Here is a 19,950-nt window from a genome sequence, read left to right as displayed (position 1 = left end):
TGCTAAACTCAGTTAGCCAAGCTCCCTTGTCAAGAGGTCCCTTGACTGACTAAACTATCTCCCTGGATAGGCTTGGCCTTTTTCTCCGGCAAAGTGTCGTTACCTTTCTCAGATGGGAAACGGACTACCTACTTGTAGTGCAAAGACATAGTCACAGGCATGTACAGAACCTTCATTGGGCCCTTTTCTTGTGTCCCACTCCAGTTCCAGACTCTCATAACTTTTCACCTCTTGTCTTCATTCTATAGCCCATGATGGTTTATTCAGTCTGTGGTAGTTCAGCTACTTGCATCATTTAGTATGGTTTTCGTCATTCTCACCCCTATAGCTGTAGAAATGAACACTTCTTTCAAGACTTACAGAAGTTTCCACATCTTGTATGTGATGTTGGAGCCAGGGGTTCAAATCCCTGAGCTCATTCTCTTTCAGCTTTGTCCAACACTACCAGGAAAAACTGACCAATCTTTTACTTATCAGTTTGACAAAATGTTCTAAGGTGTCATATACAGGGTTGTCCAAGCCTTGTCTCAGAGGCATTTGCTGGGAACTCTCCACTGGTGCTATCCTGCATATCTCTGTGCCCGTGTCATGCTGAGGTCATCACTGTTGTCTTTACCACTGGGAACAGAGTCATGAAGCCTGAACTAGTCATATTAGGGAGCTGACTCAGAAACAGGGAACCAATCCAGAGAGCTCTAGACCTGCTGTCGGAATAAAATCTACAGTTTATTCAGGGACTTCCAAAGCAACAGAAACTTGTGAATGCGTATGTGTGTATGTATGTATGTCCATGTATTTAGAAAGTGAGGGGAGGGTTAAGCAATTGGCTCGTGTGATTATGTTCTGTGGAATCTGAAATCTTTCAGTCAGACCAACTGAAGAGAGATCTTTGTAGGGAGAGGAGAACACCCTGAGTAAATGTGTGCATTGTCATGAGCCAGTCATGTCAAACACCCCAGAGCCTCAGGCCTATGCAGGAATTGCAAGCCCTTCCCTGTTGGTTGAGGTCCAGAAGCATGGCAAAAGCCTTTCTTGGAGGACCCAGTGTGTGTGTTGATAATATAGAATATGTCCACCATAGCTTTCTTCATGCCCACCCCCATGTGTATAACCTAAAAACTGCTACCCAACAGAGACTTCCTATGTAGATTAGTTAAATTCAGTTGACTTCATGATTCAACTATATTTCACAAACACTGCCTTCTTTTTTTGTTTGTATCTGTATGTAATAACCCCACCTTTCTGTTCAGCTGAATGCAATAGCCCCAGCTCTCTGTTCAACTTCATATAATTTGTAAATACACCAAACTTCCTGGGTGCTTGGTTTGTCTAGCTGAGAGCCCACATCAGCACTCATAGCTTCTTGTCTTTGTTTGTCTTTTATTCATTCCCTTCTAGGCCCAGTCAGGTCTCTCCCTGGAGTCACACAGGACCTGGCAGAGCTTAGCCTATAGTCAGAGACAGTTTAAAAATAGAATGCATGATTTTTCATAGCCTGCTTTATCTCTTAAGATCAGCAACTGCCTGGGTAAAACCCATTCATGCTGTGAAGGCTCATCTCCTTTACTCATAGTTTGTTGACTTCAATGTAACTTGTTTAGAAAAATAATATCTTCATAGCAACATTTAGAAGAATATTTAAACAAAAACTGCCAACCACAGTCTACCTAAGTTGACACATAAATCATCTGTCACAAATACCTAAAGTATGATTAAAAATGACAAAGAAACCCATCATTTGAACTTCATATTTCATGGAAATAACAAATGACTGCATTGAAAACACCACTGTTAGCCAAAGGAGAAAAGAAGCGACAGAGTAGGAGAAATGACTTGTAAAACATATAGGATATAATTAACTTGTGCCCAACATGGAAAAAAGATCTTAATATTCTCTAAGGAAATAAAAAAATGAAAAAAATGAATTAAAGTTGGACAGAAAGATCTGAATAGAAATTTCACTAAAAATGTTACACAGATGACACATAGATAGTGTAGTATTCAACATGACTCTTGAACAACAGACAGCTGTGCCCACCAGGAAGGCCAAAACAACATTCACCACTGACAATTGGACAGGGCCTCATGTCTTCCATGCTTGACTGCAACTCACTACACAGCCATGGAAAGTCTTGAACTTCAGATACTCCTTTCTCTACTACACCAAGAACTGGGATGACAGGTACCTGCCACCACACCTGGTTTATGTGGTTCTCGGGATCCAACCCAAGACCTCTTGAATGCTAAGCAAACCCTCTACCTTGGGAGCTACATTCCCAGCACAGTATGAAACTCTACATAGGAACTGTGCATTAGAAGCTGACAGGAGTATGACTTAAACATATTATTATCACGTGATCTAGCAAAAGTGAGCTAGAAAAAAAATATGGTATTTGATGGGAGATGTCATTCTGTAAATATATTTCTCATACTGGTTAGTGAATAAAGCACTGTTGGCCAATAGGAAAGCAAGATAGGCAGGATTAGGAAACAAGGAGGATTTGAGGAAGTAGTAGCGAGGAGTCAGCATAGAGAGACTGGAGAGAGCAGAGGTCTGGGCCCACTCTCCGGTAAGATGAGACCACGTGGAAATACTTAGATTAATAGAAATGGGTTAATACTTAAGACAGAGCTAGCCGGTAAGAAACGAGTTACTGGCCAACAATATTATATCAAATACAGAGTCTCTGTGTGTTATTTGGGGCTGGCGCCGCAGTGGGTCCAGGCCAGCAGGAAAAACCTTACTCCTTACAGGTATTTACAAAAATGAGCTAAATCTTTTTGTCGCACAATAACCTGCACTGAGCTGGGAGCTTGACTTACTGATAAGAAATTTGCCTGGCATGTAGGAGAGCCTAGTTTTGCTCTCTAGCCCTAAAAACAAATTAAGAATGAAACACAACACTGTGTTACAAATTTTCAGCAGACTTACATAATATCTCAATGACATATATGTGATATGTGGAGACAACCAAAAAGTCCTTCATTAGTCTCTTGCCTAAGTAAACTAAGGTATAATCTTAGAATATTACTTGGTACTAGAAAGGTACCATCAAGTCAAAGAAAGAGAGGAGGAAGCTTAAGTGTTGTACTGTACAATTAGATTTGTTGGGTATTTAGGAGGGTAAACATATAGAGCAATAAAAAGGTCAGGGCTTATTGGAGGTTGTGTGGAGTGGGGGGAAGGTAGGTGGAGCATGGGGACTGGCAGACAGTGAACCTTCTTTGTTTGACACTACAATGGGTAATACTCGCCTTTGGACAATTGTTGACACCCATGCAGACCCATGATGGGACCCTAGTGTGGACCACGAACTTTGGCTGATGACAACATGTGGACATCGGCAGTGTAGGCTGACAGTAGCTGTGAGGCCATGTGTATGTGGCTGTGGAGAATCTCTGTGAACTTCATACTTTCAGCTTAGTTTTGCTGTAAGCATTAACGGTGCACTGAGAAAAATTCAGATGCAATTTTTTCTGCTTCAGACCTGAAGTTCTAATTCTATTTCTGGACAATACCAAAGTGTTGGGCAATTATCTAACCATTTATTTCACAGATCTGCTCTAAAAAGTGAGGTCATAGTTTCTTCTCCTATTTTATTGAAGAGTAAATATCACACAAACTTGGCTTTAGTCCAAGTCTTAACACTGGTTTAAGTCGGTCCTCTTTCCTTCTGATTTGATTCTAAATATAATGATGCTTTTAATGGGGCTTTTCTTAGATCCTATAAGTGTATGGTATATGTGAAAGTCATAAATAAAGCATACTTTTTAATAATCAATGTATTCCTCTTTGTGTCTCTGTCTCAAGGGAGCATACACCCCCCCACACACACTTTACACACAGACCATATACACACTTTATATACAAACACCATATGCATATATTATGTTCACACAGTCCATAAACATACATTGTATGTACAAATACCATACATGTATGCACCCTGCACATACTATACATACCATATACACACTCCACATACAGCAGGACAAACATATATGTACACACTGAACCCTATGCACCCACACTGTACCCACACCCACCACATACATATGCACATACCCCATGCATACACAGTGCATATGAGAATGACACCCTCAGCCATATTCAAATATTTCATTGCCTAAGGTCTTATCTAAACAGGAAGTGGAGACTGCAAGTATGGTATGGCAATCCCCAGCCCCCTATTTCTTGACCAATAACCTCTGTTGGTTATGGGAGGCAAAGCAAACATTTCAATAAGGCAATCAGTTTGGTACTGAAGTGGTGTTGTTTCTTCACTTTCACTACAGGCTGGTGAAGGAAGCAGGTGACAGGCTGCCCTAAAGATACCAGTGAGGTCTCACAAACCATGAAGAAGGGATCTTGATCAAAACTAGACTACATGATTTCCTACCAAGCCAACTGATGAGTAAAAATAAAAATAAGACAGTCTTCACTCAGAGAGGAATTCTCAGGAGGAATTCTGGACCTTTGTTTTCACTTCATTAAATTTATCATGGTCTTCTCATAGCTCTTCCTGACCACACATGAATGATGCTATTCAATGGTTGGCAATAGTGTCCAGCCTTGGGGGATTGTGACATGGTGTTGTCATTAACAAATGTGTTGGGGCACTTTCAAAACTCATCCAGTGATCAAAGGGCTAAGGTTAAACACACTTGGTATAGAAAGCTCATGTGCATTCTCAGATGTAAGAGGCCAGGCTGAGTTTTAGCTCAGTGCCTTGTTTTTTGAAGGGGGTGGGGGCAATTATCTGATCAGTAATAAAGATAATGAAAGAGAACAACAGATTTCTGTTTAAATTCATGGCTTTCATTCTAATCAATCTGTGAGATAGAAAACTATAAGAAATCCTTGCCAAATTCAAAACGCATAGCAAACATTTGATTAATTAGCAGTTGATAGTACCAAGAATGTTTGTGGTTCTCTGACTTGTGAGTAGAGATTGATTCTCTGGCCACAGGGAATCAGACCCTGCACCTGCTTTTATTGTGACAAACTCATGCACAGATGGACAGCGGCAGCGACTGATGAAGGCTGCTATTTTTGTTTGGTTTTACTTTCCAAATAGTTTTAGGTAAATTGTTTTTAATAATTGGCTAAAGTTTGTAAATCCTTTGGAGGATTTCATAGTTTAAGTGCTTGTTACGAAGGCAGGGTTGTTTCTACTGAGCCTGGGAAGGGAAGACCAACTTGAATTAGTGTCTCAATAAGCACTAAGTGATCACAGCAGAAAAGAGATTATATTTATTAACCTTTATTTTGAGAAATACTCTAAATGACAGTAGAAATCTAGTAATAACTCTGTCCCCATCTGAAAATGTGCATAGCAGGGGGTCTGCTGTGTCCTCTGCCTGATACCAACGGGAATGGAGTCTTTGACATATATATTACGGAAATGGGAAATTAAAAGTATCCAAGTGAGGTGAAAATGAGTTTAGGGAATGAATATTGCATATGCAAGCACCCCATTGCTATCAGGTTAAGAAGTTTCCAAGCTCTAGCCAAAATATCTTAGCACTCAAAATTAGAATCTGCTCATTCAAAGTAAGTGGAATATAAAGTTTTGCTAAAAAATCTGTCAAAAGAAATGGCTAAGTTTCAAATGAGCACCAGAGGGCATAAAGTACTTTGGAATAACTGAACTGATAAAATGTACTTTAAATTCATTCAATCTAGATGGTAAGACCTGAAAGGATCACATTGTAGGCATCAAGTTTTAAGCATAGAACATGGCTAATTTTTAAGGACAGACTAGAACAAACGCAATAGCAAAGCATTTACTTTACTTAAATTTATAGGTATATATGAAGTATTGAGAGTATATCTAAGATGCCCATATGGAGTTCTTATTAAAAACAAACAACATGTAACAATACTACTGAGCCATGTGAAAACCTAATCACAAAGTCGTTGGGTCCTCAGATGTTATTGTTTTGTGTTGGCTAACACCACAGTAGATGATCAGTGATAGAATTATATCATTATCTCACTTTAAAAATTAAACATCCTATCAAGAACAAGAGTTCTTAAACTGCGAGTCTAGGAATTAGACAAACTCTCTGGTTGGCAAACAGACAGGGATAGGGGCCATGGCTGCACAATAAAGGGATGTCTAAGATGGCTTACCTTCTTCCTTACCCTCCTGACCTGAGACAAAAGCCTGGGAGCTTAAAACAAAGGCCATGTACGCTTTTGTCTCCTATCAACAAGCCCCCTGCTGATCGACTAACTCAACAAGTTTGAGACAACTGTGGGCCAATCAGTGTCCAGTCTTTCTTCAAACTGACCAACCTTAATTTAGAGGAGGAAGACCCTTCAGAGACACCCAAAACCCCAGCTTTGGACAAGAGACTGGATTTTCAGCTACCCAGTCTCCCCTCTGTTTTGCAGAGTATCTTTTTCTCTGTACATTTGTTGCATTATATGTTTCCTCATCCCCCTGTAAACACCTTTCTACTGATGATTTTGTCTACTGCTGTCTTCGTGTTTGCTGTTTGAGATTTCTCCACCAATGCCTGTTTGTTGTACCCAAGCCTTTTCCTATCCATTTGATTCTTTGACTGGCAGAGAAAACAAACCTGATCAGGACTTCTAGACTATATTAAAACCTTTTGAGCTAACAAAGCATTAATACTTTAATAAGAATTGTTGAAGACTTTAAGGTATATCTATTAATGGATTTTTTTTTCTCTTCCTGCTAAATTGAAAATAAAAATGTGGGCATTTACAAAGCAAAAATATACAAATGCACACTTCACACCTATTATTGTGTCCAGACTCTGAACCTTCCCCCACAAAAAAACATCATAAGACCAGATCCAATGCAAAAGCAAAGAGTCATTAATTTTATCAGTTAACTCAGGTTCCCAGACCATCTGACATGGTGGATGGAGTAGGAGGGACCCAGAGCAGCAGTGGGGCAGGGAATATATTGGGGTAGAACAAGGGGTGTACATGGGGGTCTGCTAGTTGCATAGCAACAGTCTCAGGATTGGTGTACCTCCAGGCTTGGGTAACCTGTCCTGAGTTGATTGGTCAGCTGCAGCTGGAGCTACAGAAAAATTACTATGCCTAGAGGCCATCCCAGGGTGGTTGCTACACTCTGCATTCCACTATTAACGCCAGTACAGCACATCCAGAGCCCTCCAGTTAACTTCTAATTGGTTTCTTGCCACATGGATGGTATCTGACTTCCCAGTGATTAGGGCAAAGTTGGGAGCTCATCATATTACTGAGTCAGGGGTCAATGTCTTGCTGGGTCTTTTCTGCAGCCTGTCATGGCTGCCAAAGCAGGGAGCTAGGTGAGGGTCTGGGACCTTCACTAAGAAGATAGTGATGTCATTACATACCATCTATGTGCTTAAGGAATGAAAGCTCATTTGAGAAATTGCCTCTATTAGGCTGGCCTGTGGGCATGTCTTCAGGGGCATTTTTCTTCATTGTTAATTGATATAAGAGGACCCAGCCCACTCTGAGTGGTCATATCCCTGTGTAAGCCTGGATTTTGTTAGAAAAGTAGTTGGCCATGCCAGGGGAAGCAAGCCAGTAAGTGGCATTCCTCCACGGTCTCTGCTTCAATTCCTGCCTTCAGGTTCCTGCTTGAGCTCATGTCCTGACTTCCCTCAATGACACATTTTGACATGGAAGTGTAAGATGAAAATATCCCTTTTTCTCTTCAAGTTGAATTTTTGGTCAGTGTTTTATCACAGCAATGGAAAGCAAACTAGAACAAGCATCAATATGTCTTTCCTGGAAAAGTATTCTGGTTCTTTACTTACTTTTCGTTCAGTTTGTTTGTTCTTACTATAGTTACTTAAGTTACTGTAGAGATCCACCCCTTACCCTGTGGATACTTCTTTTCAGCCCTGTTTCCTGTATTGTGCAGAAAAACTTTTAGTTAGTTGTCCTATTTGTTTGTTTCTGTTTTAAAATTTTTACTTGTGCCTTTGATGTCTTATCCATGCAATTATTTGAAAGGCCAATGTCACAGGGCTTTTTAAGCAGGGGTTTACGATTTCAGGATTTCTACTGAAATCTATATTCCATTTAGAGTTGACTTCCTAAATAAGATTATTTTCTTTCTTTCTTTTTCTTCCTTCCTCCCTCCCTCCTTTCCTTCCTTCCTTCCTTCCTTCATTTCTTCTTCTTCCTTCCTTTCTTCTTTCCTTTCCTCCTCCTCCTCTTCTTCTTTTTGTATCTGGATATAGAAGTTTTCCAAGTTCACCTTTTAAAGAAAACATCTTTTCCTTGTATATTTTGACATTTTTCTCAAAGATTACTTATACATATGAAAGTAAAGTTTTATAAGTAGCATATAGTTGATTCATTAAGCTACTGTCTTTTCATTGTATAATTTAGTAATTTTACACTCATATTCATGGTGATTAATTATAGAAAAGGCCTTATTGGTGTTTGATTAATTGCCTTCCACCTATTTTGCAAGTCCTTGGGACAGATGTGGTGCTGTTGCTTTCCCTTCCCATTTGCAACCTGATTATGATTTACTTTGTGGTTTTAAGCTGATTAACAACTCTAAACTTTTACCTTATGCTCTCTTCATTTTTGTTTTAATGTCAAAATTTAATCTCCTTATATTGTTATTGCCTAAAAAAGCTACTGTTGCTATGTCTTTTATTTTATATACTAGGAATATGAATAATTTATAGTCATCAGTACATTATAAATGTTCTGAATTTCACCCTGTACTTACTTTTTCACCTTTGAATTTGGGGATACTTTGACATTACTAATTAGTGTCATTTTATCAGCCTGAAAGATTTCTTTAGTACTTTAGTTCAAGGCAAGCCTAGAAGTAATATTTTTTAACAGTTTTGGAAAGTCTATATTGAAAGCATTTTTGGATAGATTTTTTGGGTCCAGAATTCTTGTTTTGGTCCTACAGAACTTGGGAAATACCATTCCATTTTCTCCTAACTTGCAGTTTCTATAGGGAAGCCTGCTTGCTGTCAAAAGAAGAACCTCTTACAAGTGAGGAATGTTTTTTCTCTTATTTCTTTAAGATTGCCCTCTTTAATTTTTGACAACTTGACTACAATATATAACTGTGAAGTCTTAATTTATCACAATAAATGCTTCAATAATTCTGCAGATTTAGATAATTTTCAGCCACTGTTTCATTAAGCAATATTTTACCATCCATTTCTTCTATAAATCATAAAATGCAAAGTTTAGATTTGTATCATGTCTCATAAATCCTTTGGGGTTTCTTTCTTTCTCTTTATTGTTTTCTTTACTTATTGATGATAGTATTTTCTAACATCTTGTCTTAATGTTCATGGGCCTTTTTCCTTTTCTTCAATTAAACCAGCTGGGGGTAGTGATGACATCATTCCATTCCAGAGTTTCTAATTTATTTGGCTTGTTTATTTCTGTTTTCCTGCTTTGCTTTTAATTTCAGTTATGTATTTTGTTTGTTTGTTTGAGACAGGGTTTCTTTGTATTGCTTTGGAGCCTGTCCTGGAACTAGCTCTGTAGACCAGGCTGGCCTTGAACTCACAGAGATCTGCCTGCCTCTGTCTTCCGAGTGCTGGGATTAAAGACATGTGCCACCAACACCTGGCTTTACTTGGGTTTTTAAAAGTTGTCTATCAGTATCTTCTCATGGTTTGCATATACATACATACATACATACATATTGCACTGTTAATTAGCAGATCCCTCTTCTGCGGGGGTCATTACTGAAATACTTGTTTTATTTGCTGAGGATGTGTTTCTGTGGACTGTAATGGTTGTTATTGTTGTGCATTGCTGGGTACACAGTTTAGGGAATGACTTCACTTTCTGCTGTGGATTGAATGTGGAATGTCCCCCATAGGTTCTCATTTCTGAATACTTGATTTCTAGTGGTCATGCTGTTTGGGAAGATGTAGTTGGTTGTTTTTACTCTTTTCTCTTTGGAGACCCACCACTCAGCTCCCAAATAATCACATGGAGATTTAGTCTTATGAATGCCTGGCCTTAGCTTAGGTTGTTTCTAGACAACTTTCCTTAACTTAAATTATCCCAACTATCTTTTGCCTCTGGATTTTTATCTTTCTCTATTTTATAAAACTTTGTTTACTTCTTACTCCATGGCTTTCTTCGTAGCTGGGTGACTGGCTCCTTGCGCCCCCCTCTCCCCCTTTTCTGGTTCCTTCTTGATCTCCTGTTCCCAGGTTTCTCCTCCTATTTTTTTCTCTCTGCCTGCCAACCCCATTTATTCTTTCCTGCCTCACTATTAACCACTCAGTTCTTTATTAGATCAATCAGGTATTTTAGGCAGGCAATGTAACACAGCTTCACAGAGTTAAACAAATGCAACATAAAAAAATGCAGCACATCTTTGCATCATTAAAAAATATTCCACAGCATAAAAGAATGTAACACATCTTTAACTAATATTCTACAACATGGAGGTTGTGTACTCTTTAGGAAGTGAGTCACTGGGGGTGAGACTTAAAGTTTGATGGCCCAGTCAATTTCCTGTCCATGCTCTCCTTTCTAAATGCAGATGTAATGTGACTAGCCAGGCTCCTGCGACCATGCCTCCTGTGCCTGCTACAATACCTTCCCCTCCATGCTTCCCTAAGTTGCTTTTATCAAGGTATTTTTCTCACAGCAATGAGAACACAGCTAGAACACCTGTTTTAGACTCCGTGCACCAGTTTCAGCATGTAAAGCCTCCACCTGTGGATATAGGCACTGGATTTTGTGGTGGCTTGAAAGAAAATGGGCCCCCCAAGGAAGTGGCATTATTATCAGGTATGGTTTCATTGGAGCAGGTGTGGTCTTGTTGGAGGAAGCATGTCACTATAGAGGTGGGCTTTGAGGTCTCCTATTTGCTCAAGCCACACACAATAAGACAGCTCACTTCCTGTTGCCTGCACTCTCAGCTCCTTCTCCAGGATCATTTCTGCCTATATGCCACCATGTCCTGTCATGATGATAGTGGACTGAACTTCTGAACTGTAAGCCAGCTCTAATTAAATGTTTTCCTTCATAAGAGTTGCTGAGGTCATGGTGTCTCTTCATGGCAATAGACCACAACTATGACAGGTACAATAGTTCTAGATCTGTGAGTGTCCGCATATATTCCATACACTTCTGTCTACTGAGATCAGTGCCAGTGAAGATGGCAAGCATCTTTGGTGGCCAAACCCTAAGTTCCAGGAGAGATAGTGGGGTTTATGGTGAGGACCCCTGAGAGATCTCCTGGTCTGTGCTTCACCTCCACAGAGACTTGGAGAAGGAGAAGTTACTAATGCTTCTAGAGGCAGCTTATGTATTTGTGTGCTAATTGTGGGGCACAGCACATGTGTCTGATGCACAGAGCTTATGGAGTGACTATGGGGTCAGAGTCAGGCATGAGTGAAAGGTACTCCTGGGGCTAGAGTTCAGATATATATGCCTTGTTCAGGGTGGGAATCTGCTGTCCACAGTACTTGTGCTCATGGTAAGGGGATAAAAGCTGATGTCAAGTATACAGTGGGGTTAGGCATACGGCTCACCATAGAACACACACTTATGTTTTCCTAGTTCTTATATTTTCAGGATTTAAAAGTAACACCAAACAATGCCCCCCATTTTAAATGAAAGCATTATATGTCAAAATGGGTATAGCACTACCAACAGAACCTTAATGTGCCAAAGTCCAAATTTCAGTTTAAGATGAATGCATCTGTGATCTCTTTCATTGTGATTGTGACATGAATTGACCCTCATTTGGACTGTGCACACCTCTGTGGCTTATGAAGCATTCAGGGTAAGGGAGGAATCATGTTTGGAGAGAATCAGCACAGCTATTTTAACATGGGTCTCAAACTAATGTGTGCTTTAATTCATAGTAAAGTAAGAAATGAGTTATGTTCCACCTATGTTTTGTGATATAGGTCCTTCTGGATGGAGATACACACACACACACACACACACACACACACACAATCTCAGTCACAAACTAGCAAGAAAACTTACATGCACAGAGAAATTGAGTCAGGTTTTGGAGAAGGGATAGTAAATACATTCCTCTGTTATATAAGACAAATAGGTGCTTTACTGGAGTCTTTCAGACTAGGATTCAATGAAATACTGAAGGGGTAAAGGCTTCTTCAAACATCTCTGTTCGCCTTTGTCCTCTGTTTGCAGAAAAGAAATGAGATTTTGCAGTTTCTATGTGACATAAATGCTTTTTAATGAAGTATATTGATCATTTTTCATAGAAAAGATACTGAAAGGTAAATAAGAACCAAACTTAGATCAAGGAAAAGAGAATTTGTGAGCAGAAAAATAAGAGGAAAACTACTGGATGCATCATGCTGCCAATACATCAGTTGAACGGGAGCCCAGCTTTTCAGAAATGCTATAATGGTCTTGCAAACCCTTCTAATGGCATGGGTGAACATTAGTCTTTTTGAATAAAGGCCAGTGTGGCTTAGTCAGTTTCGGGTTATTATGAGCTGCATTGATTTCAAAAGGATATGCAAGGCTTGGACCCAAGGGCAGATTGGATGCCCAAAGTTGCTTAGTACCCACATGGACAGTGGAATTTGTGAGCCGCCATTCTTACTTTATTTTGCTCCATTTTCTCTTAGTTTATGCTATAAAGTTGACCTGTGTTGGGAGTTATATGCCCTGACTAGGGATTTACTGGGTTGCTCCCCTCACTCGACTCACAACATGGTCTGTGCAGCCTACAAGACCCTCAGCACAGCTGAAGTAGATGAGGCTGGCAGAGGTGCAACCCTGGCCTGGCCAAGGTCCCAGGGGCTGACTGGAAGAGGGAAAGTTGGAGTTCAAGTCTCATAACTCTTTGTTTAGTGTTCGAATGGCTAAATCTAGGCCATAGATTCAAAGCCTTTGTGATATGACTTTATTATGTTTATACTGTTAGCAAATGTGCTCCTCAGTTCATATTTTTATGTTGTTGAGGGTAAAACTACGTTGCCTTGTAAAACTGTAGTTGCCATGCCATCTCACAGTGCACTTCATGCAAACACAGAGCTTTCGTTTATCATTCTCCAAAGCAAAATCTGGGAACTCAGGCACCTCAGCACAATGTCTTTTCTCTCCCCCATCCCCATCCCTGCTCCAGTTGGGCCAGCTGTGACTGAGTTTACCAGGTGAGGAGGCTCTTCCTTACTCCTTACCAGAGCCCCTTGGGTGTCCTTCAGACACACGGCTGCTCTGCTAATAATTTAGAAAAGCATAAGATGGTGCAAAGATGAGTTAAGTTATTCTCTGCTCAGTGCCCAACTCTGCCCACTGCGCATAAGGCAGAAGATGAAAATGGACAGAAGTATGAAGGTCAGATGATAACTCACGGGTAAGATTTCACTCCTGAAGGCTCCTGGGAGTCTCCTGTGCCTCATGGTCTCTCTGATTACTGGGGGGAGAGTCTGTGATATGCAGCTCGGTCATTTGATACTAATACCATGCACTCATTTTCAATACCAGGGCTATGTCTTCTCTCAAGGAACATAATTCAATCTGCTCTTTCGAATAACACATAATTTATAAAGTAGCTAATGCCTTAGACAGATGTTAGGTCAAGGCTGACATGTTTCCGTGCTAAAGGTTTCAGATGTGGACACATGCAGCAGGCATCCCTGTTCTCAGAGGCTAATGGAACACAGAGCCCCTTTCAGCTTTGCAGGCACATGATACGGGAGATTTTGGCATACTGTCAAACCCATTTGTTTCTTGAGAACAAAAAGAAAAATAAGAAAGCACGGATACAATTAGCTACCAGAACATGTTGCTTTATTTTTATATTAAACATTACATTCACAAAATGCATCCTTAGGGGAAAGAGGAGGTAAGAGAGCTCCGGGCTTTGAGCATCTGGTTTCTGTTTATATCTTTGCTCTGCTGCTCTGAGTTATTTCTCTCTCTTTTATGGGGCCTGAGAACAGATGAGCTGGCTGGCTAACCAAAACGATCACCATGTGAAGGCAGAGTCACCTTGAAACCTCCATGAAGCTCTGTTCTTCCTCAGGGCCGAGCCTCAGGCAGGCTCAGCCTGAGGGTTTACTCAGCCAGACCTGCTCTACTTTCAACCAAGGAGTGGGTGGACGGTGGGGCTGTGAGCATAGGTAGGGGCAGGCTGGGGTGAATCGTAAGAGAAGGTAAAGTGGAAAATAAATGAGATCCTCAATGAATGAGAAGGGTCTGATTTCCATATTAAAATCAGGGCAAACGCTTGGGACTCAGAGGAAGAAGAACAGGGCAGTTTCTGAGGACAAACACTGCTTTGTCAATTGCACTGCAGCAGTAGTGCAACACATGCAATGCTGCAACGCATGTCCATGGTGGGACAGGTGTGCAGAGCATAGCAGCTGGGACATGAGAGCAGGAGACTACTCTGGTTGCATCCAGAGCAGTGTTCCTCAACCTGCGGGTCGCAATCCCTTTGGGGTAGTGGTGGTGGACCAACTTTTCACCTACAACCCTCAGAAACACACAGATATTTACATTTTGATTCATACCCATAGCAAAAATTGTAGTTATGAACAACAGTTAGCAACTAAAATAATTTTATGCTTGGCATTCACCACAATATAAGTAGCTGTATTAAAGGATTGCAGTTTAGACCACTCTAGAGTCTAAGGTGCTCAATGAGATACCCTCACTGTGCTTAGTGGTAAGCCAATTTCTGTATAATGTTTCTCCACCTCAGGAATGGCTCTCTTAGTGTGGGGAGGGAAGCCTCCACTCCCATTGAGGTTTGAGAGCTGCCACCTCCTGTGATAAGGAAGGAGCCATTTCTGCCAAGGCCATCAACACTGTGTTTAAAGTCTGCAGGGGACGGAGGATGACTCTAAGGGATGCAACATCCAGCTGTTGTTTGGGTTTGCTGCCTGCTTGCTCTTGTTTCCTGAGCCTGTGGCATTTTGTGAGTCTTCATTTCCTACCTAAGATGGCTTTCCAACAGGGACCCATCATCCATATCATATACTGTCATTTCCACAATGAGGAGGAGATGAGAAAAATGAGAGATGAACTAACCGCAAAACTAATCTGTCAGCTGTAAAACGTGTTTACAGCACTCACAGAATTTGAAATGAACTTTTAGAGTTAAAGGATGAATATTGAAGAATAATGCACACTTTCCATCTTTGGTGGAAGAATTAATAGACACCAGCAAATGGTCTATGAAAATAATAGAAATGGTAGATGGGGAGATGCCTAGATCTGTAAAGTACTTCCTATACAAATCTGAGAATCTGGAGTTCAATCATCTTCACTGGCATAAAAATGCCAGGTATGGTGGCTCATGCTTAATCCCAGAACTGGGGAGGTGGAGACCAAATGATTCCTGGGACTCACTAACCAGCAAGCTTAGCCTGCTTGAGTGAGCTACCGGCCAGTGAGAGAGCCTATTTTGACATCTGAGGAATAACACTTCTAGCCTTCATATGCATGCATACATGTACAGCACACACACACACACACACACACACACACACACACACCCGGGGGGGAAGGGGAGAGTAAGGGAGAGGGAAAGGGAAAGATGATAGAGATGAAACATGGGTGGCTATAATACCTGTGAGCTTGGTACTTGAGAGGCTAAGGCAGGTGGGTCACAGATTCTAATCCATCCAGAGTAAGATCCTGCCATAGAATATAATCCTCAAATAATAATTAGTAGTATTAGAAATGTTTGACAATATCTATTCAATGGTTGTAAATGATAATGCTGATAGAATAATATAAAATTTTAATGCATCCACCACTTGAAGAATTATACTGTTTCTATAATGACTAAAGTGACTCACATCTGCGTTAACACATTCAAATGTCTGAATTGAGTTGCATTTCTATTTTCCTTAAATTTTGATATCAAAATACTTTGCTAATACTTTATTATTTTCTCAAGTGCTATGTTAAATGCTTAGAAGGATGTTGATATAATTGGTTAATAAATTTTATTTTATGTTATTTCTGATACTTGACAATACATAATATATAAAATAAAATATAATTTACTTCTTTATCCAAGAAACAGAAATATGTTTTCAGTCATACCTACCATTGGTCTGTAAAATCCAGTTCTTTATGTTTGTTTGTTTGTTTTGTTTTTTGAGACATGGTTTCTCATTATTGCTTTGGAGCATGTCCTGGAACTCACTCTGTAGACCAGGCTGGCCTCGAACTCACAGAGGTCATCCTGCCTCTGCCTCCTGAGTGCTGGGACTAAAGGCATGAGCCACCAATGCCCAGAAAAAGACAGGTCTCAAGTTCAAAAAATGTCAGTTTCACACACCAAGCAATCTCATTCCTTCTCTCAAATTAAACAACACATATGGTTCGAAATTAGGATTTCCATATTCACTCCTAAATGGGATGTCTTCATCAATTCTGTCCCCTCAGGGCTCAGAGACATATTCAGAAAGATTGTAAGAGCCAAAGGTGGTGGCAAACTCCAAGACAACAGTGTCTTCCAGGCACAAATGAACTCACAGAGACTATGGCAGTCAGCACAGGGCCTGCATAGGTTCAAGCCAGACTGGGTTCCAGCACTGAGAGGGGGAAGTAAGCATGGGCTCCTACCCCTAACCAGGAAGCTATCTGCAATTGACATCCACCATTTCCTCCAGCTGAGTTTCATTGGAAACATTAACCCTGCTTCAGGATAGGCCCCATGTCTAGGAGTAGTTGTCAACACTAAATGAACTCAATGATATTTTTGTAGACTTTTTGTCTTGTTTTACCTTGTTTAGTCACTGTTTCTCTTATTGGTCTTTTGCTTGTAAATTTCCATTTTGTGTGTGGCTGTGTTTTTGCCCTTTGTTAGAGAGATAAAGAATATGGAGTGGGCTGCTTGGAGGTAGGGAAGACCTAGAAGGAGTTGGGGGAGGAGAAAAGTATGATCAGAATGTATTGCATGAAAAAAATTCAATTAAAAACTTTAAGAAGGCAAAGCAATAATTAGGATTTCCAAGTCAGAGACAGGTCTCCATATCAGGAAGAGGGCTCAAAGGTCAATCAAGTGGAGTGCAATGGTCTCAGAAAGAAAACAAATATTTCCCTGTTCTTGAAACTTCTGAAAGGCAGTCATAGAATAACCCTCTGTGCTCAGCAGTCTGCTTCTACACCCAAATATCAAAGGGGAACTGTAGAATTAGTGAAGTGAGGAGAAATTTGATTTCAATTTTGTTACTTTTGGGCTAAAATACTTTTTAAAAGTCATTTTGATGTGGCAATTTTTAAAAACTAGGCAATGTAAGTTAGTCTTTACAACAAGTGTTTTGGATTTTGCTGAAAACAACCAAATACTTTGAGACATAATGATAGCACAAGCCCATCTATGCTTCCTAATGCATCCAAGTAGAAATGTGGGAGCCCCTGCAGCTCTGCGAAAGGATGCTCCTGGAACAGCCTTCATTCACATAGAATACTCCACTTTGCTCTATTGGCACTCTGAAAGCTACACCATCTGGATATGCAAAGCTGTCCAGACCCTGAAATTTGTATATTTATTGAGTATGATGATGTCATGAGCTATTTCATTAATACAAGTGTAGGTATGTTTTCTTCCTGTCTTCACATGTTTTTAAAGGATTTTTCAAACTTGAGTTTCTAGGGCATAAACTCTAAAGCAGATTGTCATTCTTGTTATTGAAGTACCATACTATTTGAGTTATGACAGCTTATTTTTATATTGTGTCTAATATGAAATAAAATCCCTAAGAAGATGCCTAGGTCATTCCGGGCCTGTAAACATGATAATAAGGGAAGATAGCAGTCAGTAAGACAAAAGTTTCTCAGTTGATGGTTCCATGAGATGCTCAGTTCACTTCTGTCACTGTGCTTGAAGTAGGAGTTTGACAATGAACTATGGCTTCCCCAGAATTTTGGCACTAGCCACATTGTGGCCAACTGAATGCATGTAGGCACAATATAACCAAACTTTGCATTCATTTGTGGTCAACATGGGAGACGTTAAAAGGCTGGTGGTGTTCCACAGGCCTCCAGTTATAACAGAAATTTCAACAAAACACACACTCACACACACACACACACACACACACACACACACACACACACACAAACCACAGCTGTCCTTTGAACTCACTTTCTAGTCTTTCCATGTTGGCTGAAGTCTGTTCTCTTCTTAGATGCTCTAGCTGAACAGGCCTATTGACTGAAATACTGTGGTTCTCTGTGTTGTCAAAAAACATGAAAACTGTGGTTGAAATGTTATTGATATACCAAGATAGCTGGCTGATAAAATGCGTGTCAGTATCAGCCTTTGATGTTATCTTATATATTCACTGATCTCTGATATTTATTTTTACTGTAAGTACAAAATTTCTATTATCAGATTTTTCACAAATTGATTTAAAATTGATTAGATGTACTTTGTGCAAATTTTTTTATTGTTTTTGATGACACCAGAGGACAAAGGACTTAATCTCTTTCAAGTTTTGTCCTTTGCATTAATGAGGTTCTGTTTAATAGCTGAAATATACATTTCCTTGCTCTGACATAATTCTATGTAAACCCAGTTCTGGGCTGACTGAGGCAGTCTCTCTCTCTCTCCCTCCCCCCTCTTTCTTTCTCTCTCTTTCTGAGTGTGTGTGTGTGTGTGTGTGTGTGTGTGTGTGTGTATGCATGTGGGTGTGTGAATGTGCTTGTGGAAGGCAGAGGTGGACACCATGTGTCTTCCTTAATGTTTTTTCACTCATTGTGTGTGTGTGTGTGAGAGAGAGAGAGAGAGAGAGAGAGGAGAGAGAGAAAGAGAGAGAGAGGGAGGGCCTGTCACTAAACTTAGAGCTCATAATCTCTGTAACTGTCTCTCTAAAACTTGAATTACAGCAACCCACAGACATGCCCAGAATTTTATGTGGGTGCTGAGAAACTGAACTCAACCCCTAGGCTTGCATGGTAAGCCCTTTATTTACTGAGAAATCTCTCACCAGAGCCTTGGAGATCAGTCAATGTAGGTACAACTCATTTCAGGTATTTACATTACTTATAAATGCTTGAGTATGGAATGCTCTCCACAGGCACAGGCTTAGTTTTTGGCATATACACCATGGGAATGTGGTGGAGATTCTAAAGAATGGAGTCTGTTGAATGTTTGAGTCATTTTAAGAATCCTCCTAAACAGGACAGTGGGACCTCAGCTCCTTACTCTTCCATATCTGGGCATATGCATAATTCCACATCTGAGCATATGTAGCCTTCCACGTCTGGGCCATATGTGCACTTCCACATCTGGGTGTATGTATATTTCTACATCTTGGCCATATGTATGCTTTCACATCTGGACAACTGTATACTTCTACATCTGAGCCATGATGTGCTGCTTCACCAGAGGCCAGAAGCAGCACAACAAGCCACCCTACAGCAAAACTTCCATAGTGGTGGTTGAACCAACAGAATCCTTTCCTCTTTAAACGGTGACTGTTTCAGGTGTCTGTTACAGTAAAACAAAACAAAACAAAACAAAACAACAACAAAAAAAAAACTCTGACTAGCACAAAGGTCATTAGTTCATTAACCTGGATTAACGGTCTGTTCTTAGAATGCAGTGGGACGATGACTTATGACCAGTTTGAGTTAATGCAGAATCTAAAACATAGAGCAATATAGACAGAAATAAAGTCAACAGAATTTTATGATAAAAGGGTTTAGTAAATGACTAGCTTCTATGATTTAAGTGATGGTAGTACAGGCAGATTAATGAAGTACTAAGAGAACACATTCTATTGTGAAACTCTATGTGAAGTTTCTGTAACATTGAATAAATACACGGTTTCCACTGGCAATCTGAATGTAACACCAGTGACAGATAGATGAAACCAGCAAGGATTATAACAACCTGTGACTGGTGGATGAAGGAGTTGATGGTCAAGTTAGCCATATGGGAAAAATCCATGAAGATCTTCCTATTTGAAATAACGATGGTGATGTTTAGTCTTCAGACACTCTACCCT

Source organism: Phodopus roborovskii, unplaced genomic scaffold (genome assembly GCF_943737965.1).
Source record: "Phodopus roborovskii unplaced genomic scaffold, PHOROB, whole genome shotgun sequence".
Taxonomy (NCBI): Eukaryota; Metazoa; Chordata; class Mammalia; order Rodentia; family Cricetidae; genus Phodopus; species Phodopus roborovskii.
The sequence above is the reverse complement of the archived record's forward strand: the minus strand, read 5'-3'. Positions refer to the sequence as shown.